Source organism: Phascolarctos cinereus, unplaced genomic scaffold (assembly GCF_003287225.1).
Source record: "Phascolarctos cinereus isolate Bilbo 61053 unplaced genomic scaffold, phaCin_HiC Scaffold_1;HRSCAF=81, whole genome shotgun sequence".
Classification (NCBI taxonomy): Eukaryota; Metazoa; Chordata; class Mammalia; order Diprotodontia; family Phascolarctidae; genus Phascolarctos; species Phascolarctos cinereus.
The window spans coordinates 226,910,575-226,930,019 of record NW_027555514.1 but is presented as its reverse complement, the minus strand read 5'-3'; positions in this window follow the sequence as shown (position 1 = coordinate 226,930,019).

The window sequence follows — 19,445 nt, the reverse complement described above, 5'->3', positions numbered from 1 at the left end:
AAAAGAGAGAACAGAATAAATGGGGGGCAGGATAGGATGAAGGGAAATATAGTTAGTTTTTCACAACATGACTACTATGGAAGTGTTTTGTGTGACTACACGTGTATAACCTGTATTGAGTTGCTTGCCATCTCAATGAGTGTGGGTGGGGAGGGAGGAAGGGAGAGAATTTGGAGCCTAAAGCTTTAGAAACAAATGTTAAAAATTGTTTTTACATGCAGCTAGGAAATAAGATGTACAGGCAATGGGGTACAGAAATCTATCCTGCCCTACAGGAAAATAGAAGGGGAAGGGGATAGGAGAAGGGGGGTGATAGAAAGGAGGGCAGATTAGGGGAAGGGGTATTCAGAATGCATGCCATCTTGGGGTGGGGGGAAAGGTGAGATGGGGAGAAAATTTGGAACTCAAAATCTTGTGGAAATGAGTGTTGAAAACTAAAACTAAAAAAAAAAGAATAGCTAAGTCATTCACAGTTCTTCATAGAACAATATTGATGTTACTGAATACAGTGTTCTGGTTCTGTTCACTTCACTATGCATCAGTTCATGTAAGTCTTTCCAGGTTTTTCTGAAATCATCCTGCTTGTCATTTCTTATGGCATAACAATATTCCATTACAATGATATTCTATGGCTTGTTTATTAAAAAAAAAAACCTCTACTTAACTGTATTTTACAGTATCTTCCATGGAAGCCTGTTGAGATGAATGCAGCCCACTCAGATACAATCATATATAGAGCCTAATGGTAGAAAGACCATGAGAGTCCACAGAATAGATATCAATATATTTCCTAATGGGAAGGAATTAGAGGGAGGAAGGGAAATATGGATTGATATTGTACTTTCTGCATAATTTCCTGCAAGGCTCAGAAGGGACAGGACAGACTTATTTCTATTAGTAAACTTGATTTTTCATCAAGGTTTTTTTATTTTATTTTAAAAAGGTAGAGATGTTTGATTTAATGTTAAAATTTGATAAAAGTTTGCATCATAGTTAATGACACATGTAATAGCGAACATAATTGTTATTGTGCTACCTGGAAATTATGCATAAAATATAAGCCATGCACATTAATAAAGAGATTTGGAATAGTCTGTTAATATATTCAAGTCAAGTACTCCTAGTGCCAGTTCAGGAAAGATGAGGAAGGAGAAAGGTATCAAGTTGTAGCCTAGAGGGAAGACTCAATTCCCACTCCAGCCTCCAATGGCATCTGCTCCCCCTACCTTCTCAGATGAGGATAGGGATATACATTATAGCAAATCTTTGTATTTTTAATATTTATTAAGTTTAAGTGCAAACACTTATTAATTGAATGAAATTGACTTTAAGTCCAGCATTGCTTCCAAAAGTGACAAAGAAGAAAAAGAGCTGCCTTTTCATAGAATCATAGAATTGGAGCTCCCCTTCCCCTATTTTGTAGACAAAGAAACTGAGCATCAGAGAAGTTATATGACGTGCTCAAGATCTCAAAGCTAGTTAGTGGAAGCTAGTTAGTGGCAGAATCTCTAAGCCTTTTGGACAAATCTCACTGAAGTTCTTTATTTTGACTCAATCCCTCAGAAATTTTAACTTTATAACTTTAACTTTACAGACAAGTTAAAAAAACAAACAAACTTCATGGGCCTGAAAGTTTGTCATCAGCTCACTAGAGCTCTACAACCCTGCTTACATTTACTCAATGTTCCCAGCTCCCTCCTACCTACATCAGATTCCTCTTACAGATCTCTATAGCAGGAGGCCAAATGAACAGAAGCACAAGGCTGCCATCAGTCCCATTAGTTCCCTCCCAGACACTCAAAATGTCTGGTTTCCTTTAGAGTCATAGCAGACAGTTATGGGCTGATTTCTAGAACTGTTAAAAAAAAAAAAGAAAAAAGAAAAGCAACTATATACATACATACATACATATATATAAACACACACACATATGTATATGCCTTAAAACCAAATATTTTATTATAAGCTTAATATCACGCATCAATGCAACAAACTGAACATTTGTAATGGGAGTGGTGGTCAATAAGAATCCAGTCCTAATCATAATGATGATAATGATGATGACGACAACAATAACAACTAGCATTTATATAGTGCTTTAAGGCTTGCAAAGTGCCTTACATCTGTTGCCTTAATTGATGCACATGCAGTAGATTCTGCTGATGTGTTCCTTCATATGGACTTTAGAGTATGTGCAGACATTCTAAAACTGTCTCTTTCTGCTTTCCTGCATGGTGAAAAAAGGACTTTTGATTGTTTGCTGAGCTAGAATTGAGAGGGCATCCAAATGACTAGGGGGACTCAGTCTTTTGTCTTTTTTTTTTCTAATAAAATTTTTTTAAAAGGCGATTGGGGTTGAGTGACTCAGCCCAGGGTCACATAGCTAGTAAGTGTCAAGTGTTTGTGGTCTGAGGCCAGATTTGAACTCAGATCCTCCTAACTTCAGGGCTGGTACTCTATCCATTGCTCCTTCTAGGGGCCCCAACTTAGTCTTTTTTTCCCTTTGGCCTTTGCATGAGGATCTTGTTAGTTCTGACGCAGCATCTGTATTCCTATATTTACCATAAAGTAAGCAGATATTGAACAGTTACGGTCAACATAGTGCCACAATCATTCCCCTTTCCTCTGTGATCTCTCTTCATTCCATTGCTACTCTTTGTTCTAGTGTTATATAAAATATATTACGAGTCATGAACAATTGTTTGTGTCATGTTGCGTGGACAATAAATTGAAAGTCAATTAAATCTGGAATAAAGCGTTATTATTGCCTATTGAAGAGCCAGGCACTAGGTAGAGAAGTGGCTGAACAATGAGTTCTCCTTAGGAACTCCCAGACCCCATGGTGCTTCCTGAGACCATTTTCTAAGCCAGCCCAGGATGATAAATTTGAGAAATAAAAGCAGTGGGAAAGATCTGTAATTTGAATCCATAAATTAACTCGACTATTGTTATTGACAAGCCTGAAGCACAGATTTTACAGAGAGAGGAATGTTCTTTCTCTGGGGAAACTTTATGGAGGGCATTCCCCTCCTTCATTCTCTCCTCTTCATTGCTACTCATAAGATTATCCTACCACCGAATCCCTGTTGTACTTAAGCAACATGGTGTAACTACCTATTCCAAGTAAAGGGAGAATCCTCACCACATTTTAACTTTTCAGTGTTTTTACTTTGTTCTAGTTTTCCTTGTTGCCTTATTTAAGCATTCATTGAGTTCTATTTCCTTCATTCTATTTCTCATTGTATTAACTATGTGGATAAGGCTGTTCACTTTTTGTTCCAAACTGTTTATTCTTATTTCAGGCATTCTAATTTCATTTAAAAAATTTACTGTTTCAGCTCTTCCTTTATTTCTCACATAAATTCTTGGAGTCCTTGCGGATGATCCATATTTTTTGGAGTTTTTATAGTTATTTCAGAGTTATTTTCTTCTAGCATTTTATCTGAGGATTTCTGTAGCCTAATAGTGTATATAATAGGAATGTTGATTATATGCAGAGCTTTAATTCTTGAATTAGGACTTCATGCCAGAGCAAGGCCCTGCCTCTCTTGCATTATTATATGAGGTACTAGGCCCACTAGCACTTCCTGGTGAAGTTCTTAGCTGTAACACTGGGGCTAAATCATGGCTCTGCCACAGGCTGTTTGCTGCCCTACTGGCTCTAAGTGGGAAACCTTCTTCCATACTACTGGCTTCAGATCTCAGTTCTGGCTTGAGGTCAAGAGTTAGATGAAGCATTGGTACCAAGTTCTGAATATTGCTTTAGTGTAGAGTGCCCCTCTGTCTTTCTGTGGTCTTTCCAACTGGTAGAATTGACCATGTCAATTTACTTAGGCAGAAATCCTATTCAATGTTCATGGCTTCAGGCCTTGATCCCTGAAAAGAAACTTGAACTAGATCATTTGGCTTCAGTCTGGTCTCCTGGGCCATCCCCAGACTCCTGATTGTGCTCACACTGCCAATTTCCCTGTTTAGTAACCTACTTGGAGGTCCATGACTCAAGCTTTAGCCCCACACCTTGGTCCCTGCAGAACTGGTGCTGGTTTGAAGCTGATCTCCTGGTTGGTCCCCAGGCCATAAACACGTCAGTGTTGGCCTGATTTCCTTGCACTCTCCTATCAGACACCTCAAACCCAGGAGTCACTCTTACGTTCTATCTCCTTGTGTTATCTTTTATGGGACAGAAGATCTCAGTGGTATTTTTCTTTGATTCTAACATTCTGTTTGGAGCTTTTATTCATTGTTAATAGGTATTGGGTAGTGGAGTTGCATCTGCTTAGAACCTTGCATGCCACTGTCTTAACCAGAATTTAATAGTTCCTTTGAAGAAGAAGACAACTTTAATCTGTTAAAAATTTATTTGAAAAATTATTTTTCTCGATTTTTTGCTTTGGTTATTTTTATAATCTTGTTGTCAACAATTAAAATGTTAGTCCACTTTGGCCCTGTCTCACTTATTTTAAATCACAGGTGTTCCTGTATTGTCACTTTAATTCTATTGTCTTACATCTCAAATGCCAGAATACCTAGGCTAGTTTGCAAGTATGATTTTATTGAATCTTCTATGTAAATATAGAGCTGACTAGAAACATGTCCTTCAAAAACAGCTTTGGTAAATAAGAAACTGCTTCAATTCAAATGTTCTTCCAATCCTCATTCTACTTATCACCTTTACAATGAGATGGCAATAAAATGGAAGTCAAAGCAAGGTAGTAGAAGTTGCATTGTATTTAAGGGAATTTTAAATATTTATTTAGCTTCCTGAATTTAAAATTCCACCTAAATACATGAATATCATAGTTACTGAGGAAAAATGGTTAAAAAAAAAGACTTGATCCTTTTTGTAGTTTTAGAATAACTTTTCATCTCTTTATTTAGTTTTGTGCTTTGTGGAAGGGGATACAATATCTCTTGATTAAGACTGTTCCTTGCAATTATATAGGATTTAAAAGTTTACAAAGGATTTTACAATATATTATATCTTTTGATTCTTACAACATCCCTGTAAGGTAGGTGGGAGTAACATCCACGTTTTACAGAAGAGGAAACTAAGACTCAGAATACGTGAATGACTTAACATGTTAACACAGTAGGTATGTGAAGCTGGATTTGAACTCAGGTCTTCCAGATTTCAAATCCAGTGTTCTATCCATTACACCACACTGCCCCTCATGATTTCTCACTTTTATATCCTAGAAAAGTGGCAAATCACTCTTTCCTGGTTAGAATAATAGAATCTTAATGGTGGAAAAAGGGCAGCTTGGTGGTGTAGTGGATAGAGTGCTGGGCCTGGAGTCAAGAGGACCTGAGTTCAAAACCAGCCTCAGACACTTACTAGCTGTGTGACCCTGGGCAAGTCACTTAACCCTGTCTGTCTCAGTTCCTCATCTGTAAAATGAGCTGGAAAAGGAAATGGCAAACCACTTCAGTGTCTCTGCCAAGAAAACCCAAAATGGGGTCACAAGAGAGTTGGATATGACTGAATTGACTTGACAACAAAGTAGCAGAAAAGACCCTAAATGCCATCTAATCAAATCTCTCTATCTGATATGTAGTAGAGGCTTATTAAATACTTGCTAAATAGATATGTAGAGAGAGCAGAGAGAAACCTGATTGTAATCTATTGCTGGAAGGAAATGGAACAAAACCCTTTTAGTTTTCTCCAACCTGTCCAGCCTCTGGAATTTGCAGGAAAGAGAAAAGCTTGATGGATAAGGTTAAAAGCAATTTCCTCATTGTGGTGTCCATTAAAATGAATTCTTCCCAATCTAACTAAGGAATCTCAAGTCTTTGCCTCCTTGAACAAGCAAGTTGTGTTTGGTCCAGTAATTTTGCCCTTAAATAAAGCCTGTACCTTGCCTGTACCTGTACCTTAAATACATAGAGAATCCCTATGAGTAAGAAAAGCAACAGCTGAGTGGTTGGATGGGGAATAAGAAGTGAAGATAGACTGCATCCTGGGTGTTTTCCAATTTTAAGGATGTATAGAATCAGTCATGATAGATTAATTATTGCTGCTGCTCTACCTGGAATATCTCTATTTCAAGAAAGTATTTTCTTAGGTCATCCTTAAGATACTAGAGGTCACCACTGAGAAATTCTCAGATTTAGGTTTAGAGCACACAGAACTATTCTGGATGGCTTTATTTATATTTAGACCATTCTCGCACCCCATTCATACCCTTATCTGGCTTAACCATGGGAACAGGAAGGCAAGGGAACAAGCATTTCTTAAAGACTTACTATGTGCTAAACCCTTTACGACTATTATCACATTTGATCTTCACAACCATCCTGTGAGGTAGGTACTATTCTTATTCTCATTTTACAGTAAAAGAAACTGAGTCAGACAGGTTAAGTGACTTGCCCTAGGTCACAAAGCTAGTTAGTGGCTGAGGTTGGATTTGAATTCAGATCTTCTCATCTCCAGGTCTAGCACTCTATCTATTGTGCCACCAAATTGGCTCTAAGACAGAATCTCTGACTGGCATCTACCCAGTTTATGAAACAGCTACACACACACACACACACACACACACACACACACACACACACACACACGAGAAGGTAATTGGGGAATGTGTTTATATATGTGTGTTATATAATAATATAATGGAGAATCACTACCACCACTTATATAAACATACCTTTTATTATGCCAAAATGGGCAAACAAGTTGATAACCTGTTTCCCACCCTTGAGCAATGGGGAAGGTAAAAGTTAGGGAGATATGTTCCTGGCTTCTAGATTTAACAGTATTTTTTAGTATATTTAATTTAATATTTATTTATTTAATAGTATATGTTCTTGTAGAAAAATATGATAAATGGTACTTAAGTGTAGCTGAAACAACACTATTATTTCTATAGACATATCTTGCCTATTGTCATTAATTGCTATAAAAACACGACATAGGGAAAACATAGTGACAAATAGTTCCATAAAAACAGTGTTACAGGGACCTCTAGGTGGCGCAGTGGATAGAGCACTGACCCTGGAGTCAGGAGGGCCTGAGTTCAAATTTGGCCTCAGACCAAACACTTGTCAGTTACTGGCTGTGTGACCCTGGGCAAGTCACTTAATCCCAAGTGCCTAAAAACAAAAGAAAAAAACACAATGTTGCAAATATAATGATGTTACAGTGGGGTCTCTTGATTTTAATCACTTAGAGCACTCATCCTTGAGTCAGGAGGAGCTGAGTTCAAATCCAACTTCAGATACTTACTAGCTGTGTGACCCTATGCAAGTCATTAAACCTGATTGCTTCTAAAACAAAACAAAAAACCAACCAATAAGCATTTATTAAATGCTTACTGTGTGCCAGGATCTGGATATGCAAAGACAAGAAAGGAAACAGGCCACACTCTCAACAACCTGACATTGGATTGGGAAAACAACATTTATATATATATATATATATAAGCAAACACATGTGGTGTAGTAAGTACAACATAATTTCTAGGGGGTGGAAACAAGCAGCTGGGGAGGTAGGTAGGAAAGATCTCATGCAGGAGGTACAACTAGTGTTGAACTTTGAATGAAACTAGGAATTTTAAGAGATGGAAGTAAGGAGGGAGGACCTTCCAGGAATGGGGGACAATCTGTGCAAAGACAAAAAAATGGTAGATAGAATGTCATGTATGCCAAACAGTACTTGAAGTGGAATGATGGGTAATAAGTCTGAAAAAGTAGGCAAAATCAGCTTATGAAGGGTTTTGAATGTTAAAAAGAGTTTATCTTTTATCCTAGAGGATGTAGGGGTGACTTGATATTAGGGTAGGGTCTAGTTATGATGTATTAATGGTACCATTGCAAAGATGATGTTGGTGAAGGCCAATATGATGGATATTTCTAGTGTATACTACAGCTATGTTATAAAATAGGCTTTTGTTGGGCTGTCCTGTAAATCTATAATTTATAATGTTTTCATGAAAAATCAATCAATCAATAAACATTTATCAGGCATTTACTGTGGGTCAGGCACTGTGCCTGAAGATACAAAAGGAGGCAAAAGACAGTTCCTGCCCTCAAAGAGCGTACAATTGAATGTACTCAATTTCAAACTACATACTAAGCAACATCTTTTTTTCTAATTAAAAGTTTTTATTGTTCCAGAAACAGAGACAAAGCATGTTTTTGAGGTTCCTTTCCTTAAATGATGGTTACCACAATACATGTAACTCTAGGAGGCTACCTTCTTACTTGTGATAATGTTCCAGACCAAGATTCTTAAGACTATTTGGAAGACATAGTAAACTATGTATACAGCTGTACTAAGCATTTGTTCTGAAAGGAAAGGAAGCCATATTCTTGGCTAAAAATGAGGATCAGTGGCATAATTGTAAAAAAGAAGTTTTTTTGTTAGAAAAAGATGATCCTTATTCATTTTTGTAAGATACTTATTCAGATCTTTAATTGCCACTTTTATTGGTATAAATGATTTTTAAAGTATGCTGAAATTTAAGATTTTCTCCACTTATAGTTAGAATTGTTCATAACCAGTAGTTAGGAAATAATCAAGTACTCCCATCAAAATGCATGTAAAAAAACCTAGAAATATAACATGTTGCTGAAACCAACATTTTTTAGTCTGATCATGATCAGTTCATGAAGGTTTGTAAATTTTGACAACTTCTAAATTGATATCTGGAATACAAGAACTTCCTACATTAACATGAAGAAGAGAAAAATTGGCTTTAGTACATTTCAAAATCACAGAATTTTGAAATTAGATTGGACCTTAGAGTCCATTTTGCCCAATTTGTAACCAAAAAAAATTCTCTAAACACAAGTAAGTAGTCATCTAGCCAGTGGCTTTCAAGGAAGCCCCATCTTCTTTAGGAATGCTCTAATTGTTAGAAAAATTTTCATTAGCTAGACTTGCCTCTTTGAAACATTTATTGACTTTCTCCTGGTCCAAGCTGAACCATTGCATTCACTCTTCCCCATGACAACCCTTCAAATACTTGAAGACAGTCTTCATACCCCACTTGTGTCCTCTTCTCAGCGTAAACATCCCTAGTCCTGTCATTATTGCCAATCTGAGATTGTAAGCTACCAGTTTGCAAGGATCATGTTCATGTATATTTAGCTTTGTACATGGAGGAATGCTTACTAGCTAAATGTAGATGATTGCCTTCCCTAGGTGGACTATTTCCTATTTATCCTCTATGGGGTTTGCTTGTACAATAGCTTGAGTGTTTTCTGCCATTGTATCGTGAGTTCCTTGAGGACAGGGACTGTCTTTTGCCTTTCAGCAGGCACTTAAAACTGCTTATAAACTGACTGATAATTCACTAGTCTGAACTAGTGGTCCAGCGGGTTTACAAACTTATCAATTTGTCTGTGCTTACGAGAATAGCTTGGGACTCTGCCCTGTGTCCTAATACCTCAATGCAACAATAGAAGTAGTCATGTTCTACTCTACCCTCCCATCTCTAAACATGGAGGCTCAGCAGCAAAGTCCAGTTCTGTTCTCAGAGTAAAGACAGCATTTTTTTTTTGGTAAATAATATTTTATTTTTTCCCCATTACATGTAAAGATAACTATCAACATTCATTTTTTTAATAAGATTTTGAGTTCCAAATTTTTCTCCTTCCCTCCCCACACTTCCCCCTCCCCAAGACAGCAAGCAATCCGCTATAGGTTATATATGTGCAATCGTGTTAAACATTAGTGTTAAACACGTTAGTCATGTTGTGAAGGAAAAAAACAGAACAAAAGGGAAAAAACCCCATAAAAAACCCAACGAAAAACAAAAAAAGTGAAAATAACATGCTTTGATCTGCATTCAGACTTCATAGTTCTTTGTCTGGATATGGATAGCATTTTCCATCATGAGTTTTTTGAAATTGTAAAGACAGCTTTTTCAGTGATATCTAGCAAGGCATGGAGTCTAGGGGCAGGCGCTCTGCACAAACCTTATGGTTTCTGTATTGCCTTATGCAAAATAATTATAATCATAGCTAACATGTATATTTCCTTAAGGTTTGCAAAACATTTATGTATATTACCTCATTTGATTTTCATATCAGCTTTATGAAGAAGATTCTCTTATTACCCACATTTTACAATTAAAGAAACAAGGCTGGGAGAGGTTGGAGTGACTTGCCCAGAATCACATAGCTTGTAAATGTGTGAGGTAGGATTTGAACTCAGGTTTTCCTGACAGCAAGTATAGCATGCTGCATTGTGGCAGATTCAGGCAGATTCATTGTGGGCTTCAGAGCCAACCACTTACATGAAGGGGAAGTTTTGGTTTTATGCATTATAGTTCCCAAGGTGAAGATTTCAAAGTTAGAATGTTGGATAAGGACCTAGAAAGGAAGAGTTTCATCCAGGTTTATTTATGTCCATTTTCATGAACTATAACATTAAAAAATCAACCTTCCTAAAATTAATTTTACTTGGACTCTAGTGGATTTATTTCCAGGCTTTATTCTCCTCCAAGCTGAGTGGATCCCCTCTCCTGCCCTCACTTTAAACCTAGAGGATTAGAGGGGAAAAAAGAATAACTCTAATCTGTTCAGCTGCAACTCATGATTTCTTTCACTGCACGTTTTCTAATGAATTATATTACCAAATAAATCAAGAAATAAATAAAGATGCTATCCAAAGAGGTTCCATTTCAAGTCAGTAGAGTTTTAGTAGAGCAAAGGACATGCTTAAAGGTTCTAATAGGTCTTTAAAGGGAAACAATTCTATCTGCCAGGAAAAGAATAGATGGTTAGAGAAAGGTTATTCAGGAGAGAAAAGAGGAAGAAAGTAAATTTTCATTAGTTTAAATCAGTGTACTTTATTGTGCAAGTGCCCAGTTCAGATTTCAGTCAATGGATTCTTAGAATGCCTAGAGAACCAAGGTCATATTTAACTCTTTAAAATCTCTTCAAAATTATCTGACAATGGCAGAGAGGGTTTGTGAAAGCTAGGTGGGGCAGTGGATAGTGTTGGATTTAGAGTCTTGTGGATCGGACTTTAACTCCTGTCTCAGACACTTATTCAGCTGTATGACCCTGAGAAGGTCACTTAACTGTTCTGAGGCTGAGTTTCCTTCATCATCTGCAAAATGAATATAATGACAGAATATAACAACAGGGTTTTTGTGAAGACTAAATGATATAACATATGTAAGTGCTTTGTAAATCTTAAAGCACTTTATAAATGCTATTATTTTTGTTATTATTATTATTTTTAATGTCATGCACCTCTTCCCTGGTGTGTGTGTGTGTGTGTGTGTGTGTGTGTGTGTGTGTGTGTGTGTGTGTGTATGTGTGTTTGGGGGGAGGGGAATTGCTGAGAATTAGTTGGTGGTCAATAGACTCTAAGCCACTAAGTACAGTAAGTTCTGCTATAATGGACATACACATTCCTAAAGATCACTGCACTTTGCAAAATAATTCAATCATAAAAAAAAAACAACACAGGGCTTATGGGAAAAATGATGTTAAGGGCACAGCCCTCAAAGGCTTTACCAGTGACACATTGAAAAAAAAAGGAACCTATTAAAAAATGACAGCATAGTTTTTTATATGTTAAGTAGTTAAGAAATATGGCAATACTGCAAGACAGAATGACAGCATCCATGGTCTCAGGTTGCTACTTGATTTGCTTTCCAGTTCTCACAATGCTAGGCTGGCTGAGTCAATGGGTATGGGTGAAAGGGCAGTTTCAGAGGGTAGCAACTCCCCGAAGCAGGCATCGAAGAAGATGGGGACAGAGAGTGGAATGCATGGATTTGGAACAGTCCTTTTTTCTCCACAGCTCCTGTTCTATCAAAAGACATACAATAAGTGTGGCACTTTACCTTGAAAAATATCCTAGTGTCTTTGTGGAAGTGGGTATCTGAAGGGTTGCAGCTTGTGAGTTATTGTGAAATGGTGCATTTTTCGAATTCTCCCTATTTCTCAAGTTAGGAGTTGTGCATAAGCAAACATGAAATTCACATTGTGCTCAAATTGTTCCCTAATACATCAATCGCATTGGAACAAATTTGCATTTTCAAACCAGGCTGAACTAACCATAAGTGTAATAGGGGCCAAGGGAACAAACTGTACTTTGTGCAAACTGAGTGAGCTAAGAGGCGGAGATGAGCTCTTCCCATTACTGGGATTATTGATTGTTAGCTCCACAATGCCATCTCTTGCCTTTGACCTGCCCTTGTTACACAAAAAAGGTGGTGGTGGGGGGCGGTGGTCTCGGGATAATGGGCATGATTGCAGGAGTATGCTGGTAAATATTTCACAACTATTTCTCATGGGAAAAAATGTACACAGTACATATTCAAGTTTAATTTGCATTATTAACATTTTTTACCATCACTTTAAGTCTAGACAATCAACAGAACAATAAATCAAACCCTGCTTTGTAGTCTTTGCTGATTTCTAAGGTGTAAATGCTGACACAGAACATTTAACAATTGAGCTGGCTCTAGCACAGCCATGCATGGTTATAACCTAGAGTTGAGAGTCTGAGGACAACAAATGTAACAGCTCCAGTGAGGTAGGAAAGAAAATATAATCATAATCCAATAGTAAAAGCTTCCAAATTAGGGTATTGAGAAGAGCAAAGTTTTGCTGGAGCAAGATTAGGAAAACACCCCAGAGAACAGTAAGAGGACAGCACAGAAGCCTCACCAACTCACAACTCCTCTAATGAAATTGAGAGGAATTCAGTTGAAATCACATCTTTTTTAGGGCCACAGCATACTGGCTGTGCCCCTTTGTTACTTAATTGAAGGTCTTTTCTCTATAAGATGATCTTATAGAATGCAGACAACTTTGAATATAGAAGTGGTGGGCACCTGACATGGTGAATACCCAACGTGAGGGACATCTGATATTCAATTTTAACAAGGGACATAAGAAAAGGAATTGAGCTTAGACTAAAGTAGAGGATTTAAGGAACAGTTCCCTTGCAATGACGGTCGACACTGTAAGTAGTTACCTAAGAGAGGTTATTGAATTTCTTTCCTGGATATCCTTAAAGGAGGTATTTTTATCTGAGAAAATTTTAGTGAAGATATGTTTGAAGAAAGGAAGAGGAATTGTATAATAAAGATTGAGATTGTTTCCAGTTCTGTGATTGTATGGTAAATATGCTTCCTAATGGGCAGCTGGGGGTGCAGTGGGTAGACCTGAAGTTAAGAAGACTTGAATTCAAATGTGTGTGTGTGACCCTTAGCAAGTCATTTAACTCTGCCTTAGTTTCCTCATCTGTAAAATGGGCTGGAGAAGGAAATGGCCAACCACTCCAGTATCTTTGCCAAGAAAGCCCCAAAAGGGGTCACAAAGAGTTGGATGTGACCAAAACCACTCAACAACAACATGCTTCCTAATGATTACTTCTCAAAATCTTCCTACCCTGTTCTCTTTGATGTCTTGCATAACCTGAGCTACACGGGTGATAAAACAAATATCAGCCTTATTTACTAGATAGGTAGATAGATAGATAGGTGATTGATTGATAAAGCATTTATTAAGTGTTTCTATGTGCCAGGTGTTGTATTCAGTGTTGGGCTTACAAAAACAGAATGTTTCCTACTCTCAGGGAGCTTACATTTCAGTGGGGGAAGATAATATACAAAGGGGAGTTGAAAAGGGGGTAGGGCACTTAAGCTGGAGCAAGGCAGCAGATGTGGAGGTGGAGCAGATTGCAGAGGGAGCTGGGAGGGAAGTGAACAATGTGGATGGGGCTTCTGAAGTGGCAGTTCCAGATGCGGACTTGTCATTCAAGTCAGCCTCAGGGTGGATTGAGGTCAAGGCACACAAGTGTGGGGTTGGAACAGCTTCGAGAGTGAGCTGGGGGTAAGGGAAGGGAAGAGTATCTGGCCAGAGTAAATGGCTATTGGTTTCAGATAAGTTGGAATTTTCGAACTTATTTAAGGTTTTGCTCTGTAAAAGGTATGGAGGTGGGGAAGCTAGGTGGCACAGTGGATAGAGCACCAGTCCTGGAGTCAGGAGGACTTGAGTTCAAATCTGGCCTTAGACACTTACTAACTGTGTGACCCTGGGCATGTCACTTAACCCCAATTGCCTAAAAAAAAAAAAGGTATGGAGGAGTAGGAGAATTAGGGCAACCTCAACATCCTTGTTGGAGCTCTCCCAATGTTAATTAGAGATTAACATATCCCACCTTCCAATGTTAAGTAGAGATATTTTAAAAATGATACCAAAGGATCTCCAATAGTAGGAGATCCTAGTATAAAATTCTTGAACTCTCTCTGAATGATTGCCCAGTGTAATTTCTGCAAATATTTTCTGAGTTTAGCTCACCACTCCTACTGAATTTTATTCCTGAAGCTCAGTTATCAAAAGAAGGGTGCATACCAAGATTGGGGAAGACATTTTGGTAAGTACCTTCTGAATGTCTAGCTAGGATCAACAGAAAAGGGAAGTGGACCAGCTATAGTACCATTTATAATTTTTGTTGTTGTTGTTGTTAGGCAATGGGGTTAAGTGACTTGCCCAGGGTCACATAGCTAGTAAGTGTTATGTGTCTGAGGCTGATTTTAACTCAGATCCTCCTGACTCCAAGGCCAGAGCTCTATCCGATGTGCCATCTAGCTGCCCTATATAGTACCATTTGTAATAAATTCAAGCCTGTTTGAAATTTTGTGATTCTCAATGCTCTGTTATTTAGAGAATGTTATACTTTTGTGATTTCCTGGATAGTTACTTGAATGAATGAATGAATGAATGAATGAATGAATGAAGTATTTATTAAGTGATTGCTATGTGCAAAGCATGGTGTCAACAACGTGGATGCTTTTGCTACTAGTACAGACTATAGCTCCTGCAAATCTTATCCTGTTGGATTCTTATCCTTGTCTTTCCATAAAATCATCTCTAGAAGATTCCTCCAACTTGTCAGAGACCTCCTGTTTAGGAGTTCCAGGATAACACTTGCATTATCCCTCTGATACCCTAGCTCTATGACCTTGGTCAAGTAACATAATCCCTTTTAGCTTCAGTTTCTGAGGATGGGGATAATAACAGCGCCTTACTTGACAGGGTTTTTTCAGAGATGAAATGAGAAAACCTATAAAGTACATTGCAAACCTCTTAACGCTATAAAGAGTGTTTGAAAAGTATTAGTCAAGTTTTAAGCCATGATTACTAGTTATTATTTTAAATTTTAGAGGAACCAATGCAGCATGTTAGCTATCCATCTTACATATTTCACTTTCACTACATGACCACCCCACTTCTTTTCCAGCTTTATGTGACCTTCACAAAATTAAAAAACTTTGGAGTTGTAAGAAGACTAATATCCTTTACAGCGATGATAACAAATAGTCATCTACCCTTCTTAAAGAGCTCTATTGGGGGGAAGGATGAGGAGCTCACTGTATCTTGAGGCAATCCATCCCTCTTTTGGCCATTCCAATTGTTAGGAAATTTGCCATCTCTTTGAAGTGAGATTTGGCTCTTTACAAGATTAATATTGATTGATTTCATCTATTTCTTCTATTTACCCTCTGGGACCAACTAGAACAAAGCAAGGCCCTCTTCCATAGGAGACTCTTTCTAATCCTAGTTATTTCTCTCTCAAGCTTTCTCCTTGAGGATTGATTAATCAATCCTCATGGGACATGGCGTCCAATTATTTTATCATCCTCTTAAGGTATCTGCTCCAGTTAGTCATAATTCTTCCTAAAGCTTTCGGCACCCAGAACTGAACATAACTCCAAGTAAGGATTAATCAGGATGTCCTTTGGGGTTGCTTATCAACATTGTGAACTCAAACCTCTGGATCTTTTCTCTCATGACCTAAGAACACTGGGCTATGAGTCAAGAGGCCACTTACTAGTGATGCAACACTGTGTAGATCCCAAATTCACTGACCTCCAGTTTCCTTATCTTCAAAATGGAGATAATCTTTACACCAACTAGCTTAAAGGGTGGCTTTGAAGAAAATGTTTTGTAAATTAAAGTGTTTTATTAGTGTAAATGATTTGTACTAAAGAAACTAAGTAATGATCCTTCAATTTATCAAATTTGAGTTAGAAGAGAGTTGTGAGTGAGAAACTTTATAATTGATAAAGACTGGAATGTTCACAAGGCCAGGTGACTGGGCAGGAGCAAAACAATATTACAGTGAAGCATGTCTATTACCTTCTTGCATGAGAAAACCACGTTGTAATATCTTTTCTATTTATATAATTACAGTTAAGGGAAATATTTAATTTTTTAAAAGATTAATTAATTTATTTTTAGTTTTCAACATTCACTTTTATAAGATTTTGAGTTCCAGATTTTTCCCTCACCCTCCTCAAGATGGCATGCAATCCTGATATAGTCTGTACATGTATAGTCATATTAAACATATTTCCACATTAGTCATGTTGTGAAAGAAGAATCAGAACAAAAGGGAGAAAACATAAGAAAGGAAAAACAAACAAAAAAAAAGAGGGAGAAAACAGTATGCTTTGATCTGCATTCAGACCCCATAGTTCCTTCTCTGGATGAGGACAGCACCTTCCATCATGAGTCCTCTGGCATTGCCCTAGATCATTGCATTGCTGAGAAGAGCTAAGTCTATCAAAGGTGATCATTGCACAGTGTTGCCATTACTGTGTACAATGTTCTCTCGGTTCTGCTCACTTCACTCAGCATCCTTTTGTGTAAGTCTTTCCAGGTTTTTCTGAAATCTGCCTGCTTATCATTTCTTATGGAATAATAGTATTCCATTACATTCATATACCATAACTTGTTCAGCCATTCCCCAATTGATGGGCATCCCCTCAATTTTCAATTCTTTGCCACCACAAAAAGAGCTGCTAGAAATATTTTTGTACAAGTAGATCCTTTTCTCTTTTTTATGATCTCTTTGGGATACAGTAATGCTATTGCTGGTTCAAAGGGTATGCACAGTTTTATAGCCCTTTGGGTATAGTTCCAAATTGTTCTCTAGAATGGTTTAGATCAGTTCACAACTCCACCAACAATGCATTAGTGTTCCAATTTTCCCACATCTCCAACATTTGTCATTTTCTTGTTTTGTCATGTTAGCCAATTTGATAGGTGTGATGTGGTACCTCAGAGCTGTTTTAATTTGCATTTCTCTAATCAATAGTCATTTAGAGCATTTTTTTCTTATGACTATAGATAGCTTTAATTTCTTCATCTGAAAACTGCCTGTTCCTTTGACCATTTATCAATTGGGGAATGACTTGTACTCTTATAAATTTGACTCAGTTCTCTATATATTTTAGAAATGAGGCCTTTATCAGAGACACTGGCTATAATAATTGTTTAAGGGAAACATTTTAAACTACTGAGTCAGAGGGAGGAATTGAAGGGAGAGCCACTTGAGAGAGTGGACTCATAAGGGGCTTGCTGCCCTTGAGGAATGAGATCCTCTATGTCTGTCTCTGTCTGTCTGTCTCTTCACATAATCATAAATTTTAACATATTTATTCAAAATGTTCCAAAGAACCTCAGGACATTTATCTTTATTGATCTATTTATTCTGTCTTTCCCAGAGATATTTTCCCTGAAAATTACAGCCTCTATGTCTCAGTTTTGTATGTGTAAGTATGTATATATGTATTCCCTCCCTTTCATGAACTTTACCACCATTCGTCTCTCTTCTCTGTGTTTATGTTTTTTTCTGACTAACTGCAGTTTGTTACTATTGGAAGTTATTAAAGTTAAGTTCCTCTTATAAAGTAATTAATCTAATTGGGCTAATGCTGTGATGAATGACAGTCCAAGAGATAGAATTTACAGGTAATTAATAATCAATTTATTAATTAGGTTAGGTATTAATCAGTAAATTGATGATCACTGGTCTTTCTTGAAAACCACAGACAAAACCCAAGAAGATCATCAAAGGCTTACATACCTTTGGAAAAGTAGATGCCCCTGATAGGCAGAAATCAACTCTGATTGGTGAATAATCAATGAAGGAGCGGACATATTAATGTGGAGGTAGGCTAAAAGTCTTTACTTCCTCTTAATGAGAACTTGACTTGATCATGAGACTCAGTTGCCTCCAATAATCTGGACAAAAGAATCTGTCTCTACCCAGACCATTCTGGTTGTTTTTCTCCTTTATAAGTTGTCATCCTAAATTCTAATGGAAGGTTCAAAGACAGGGACTTATATCATAAGAGCAAGAACTCACCTAGAATGGATTCTATTTATAAGGTGTTCTAGTTGGGTGACTTCTTGCCCAAGATGGAGAAGCATATATCCAGAGCATTTGGGCAACCTCTTGTATCAGCAATGTCCTTCAGGAACTGGCTGAATGACCTATGATGGTCCCTGAATGAGGAAATAGGAAGGGAAAACAATCCTAATTTAATTGGTTATTGGTATAAGAGAAAAATAATTATTTCTCTCATTTCCATTTTGATGAGTGATGATTTGCACATTTCTATTTGAGTTAAAAGTTCTACAAGGTAATTAAGGTATCATTTCATTCTGTTTTTAAAAGTGTCCTGGATGAGCGTGAGTTGTTGAACAGAGCCTACCAAAACTCACTTTTGATAAAGCTTAAAGATCCAAGGTTCATTAGATTCCTGGAGCATATGTAAAGCAGTGTATGCATAGAAGGAAGCTTGCAAATTCTATGGAAGGGTTTTGTTTGTTTGTTTGTTTGTTTGTTTGTTTGGTGGTGGGAGACATGAAGGAGCAGTGCCTAGACCTGTTATTTCATTGCTGTAAACAACTCTCAGTGTGTAAACTCCTATAGGCAGTTTGTAATTTACTGTTTTAAACAGTTGCCTGGGGCACTGAGAAATTTAAGTGACTTGCTTCTAGTCACATAATTAGTATGTGTCAGTGGCAGGATTTGAACCGAGGTCTTCTTGACTGTGAGGTAAGTCCTCTCTGCAGAATACCATGCTACCTTCATTGAAGTATAAGTATTTTTTTAAAAAATCTTTGTTAAATGTCAGAAAATGTGATTTATACCTTTCATCCATTTATCACTAGACTTCTTCATATTCGAATACCTGTGATTTCATTGATTTGGGTACCCCTTCCACTGATGACTATCTATGACATAGTAGACAGTCTCTAAGAATTGCCATGGCCAAAAATTTCATCATCCTGTGGCCAACATTGTAATGAGCCCCTGAAATAAAATAAATCTTTCTTAAGAAGTTATTAAGGATAGACATGAAGATGCTATGAGAAATAGGTATAATAATACCACCAAAATGATAGCAATGGAAGCTAACAAGTATGATTGCCATTCTTTCTCACTCATTAATATTTGTATTCTTGAAGAAAATGATGTGACTACAAAGTACAGATTAAGGCTAGACACCAGCTAATTTATTTTACTTGATTTTATTCTTGTGAAAATGTACTTTGTTGATTGACAAAAACTTGAAAAGGACTCTATGAGTTATTTTTTTCTATAAAAATATATTTTAAAGTAACTAATTTTGTACTGCACTTAGGACATTATTATTAAGAGAAACGATAGTGAGTTT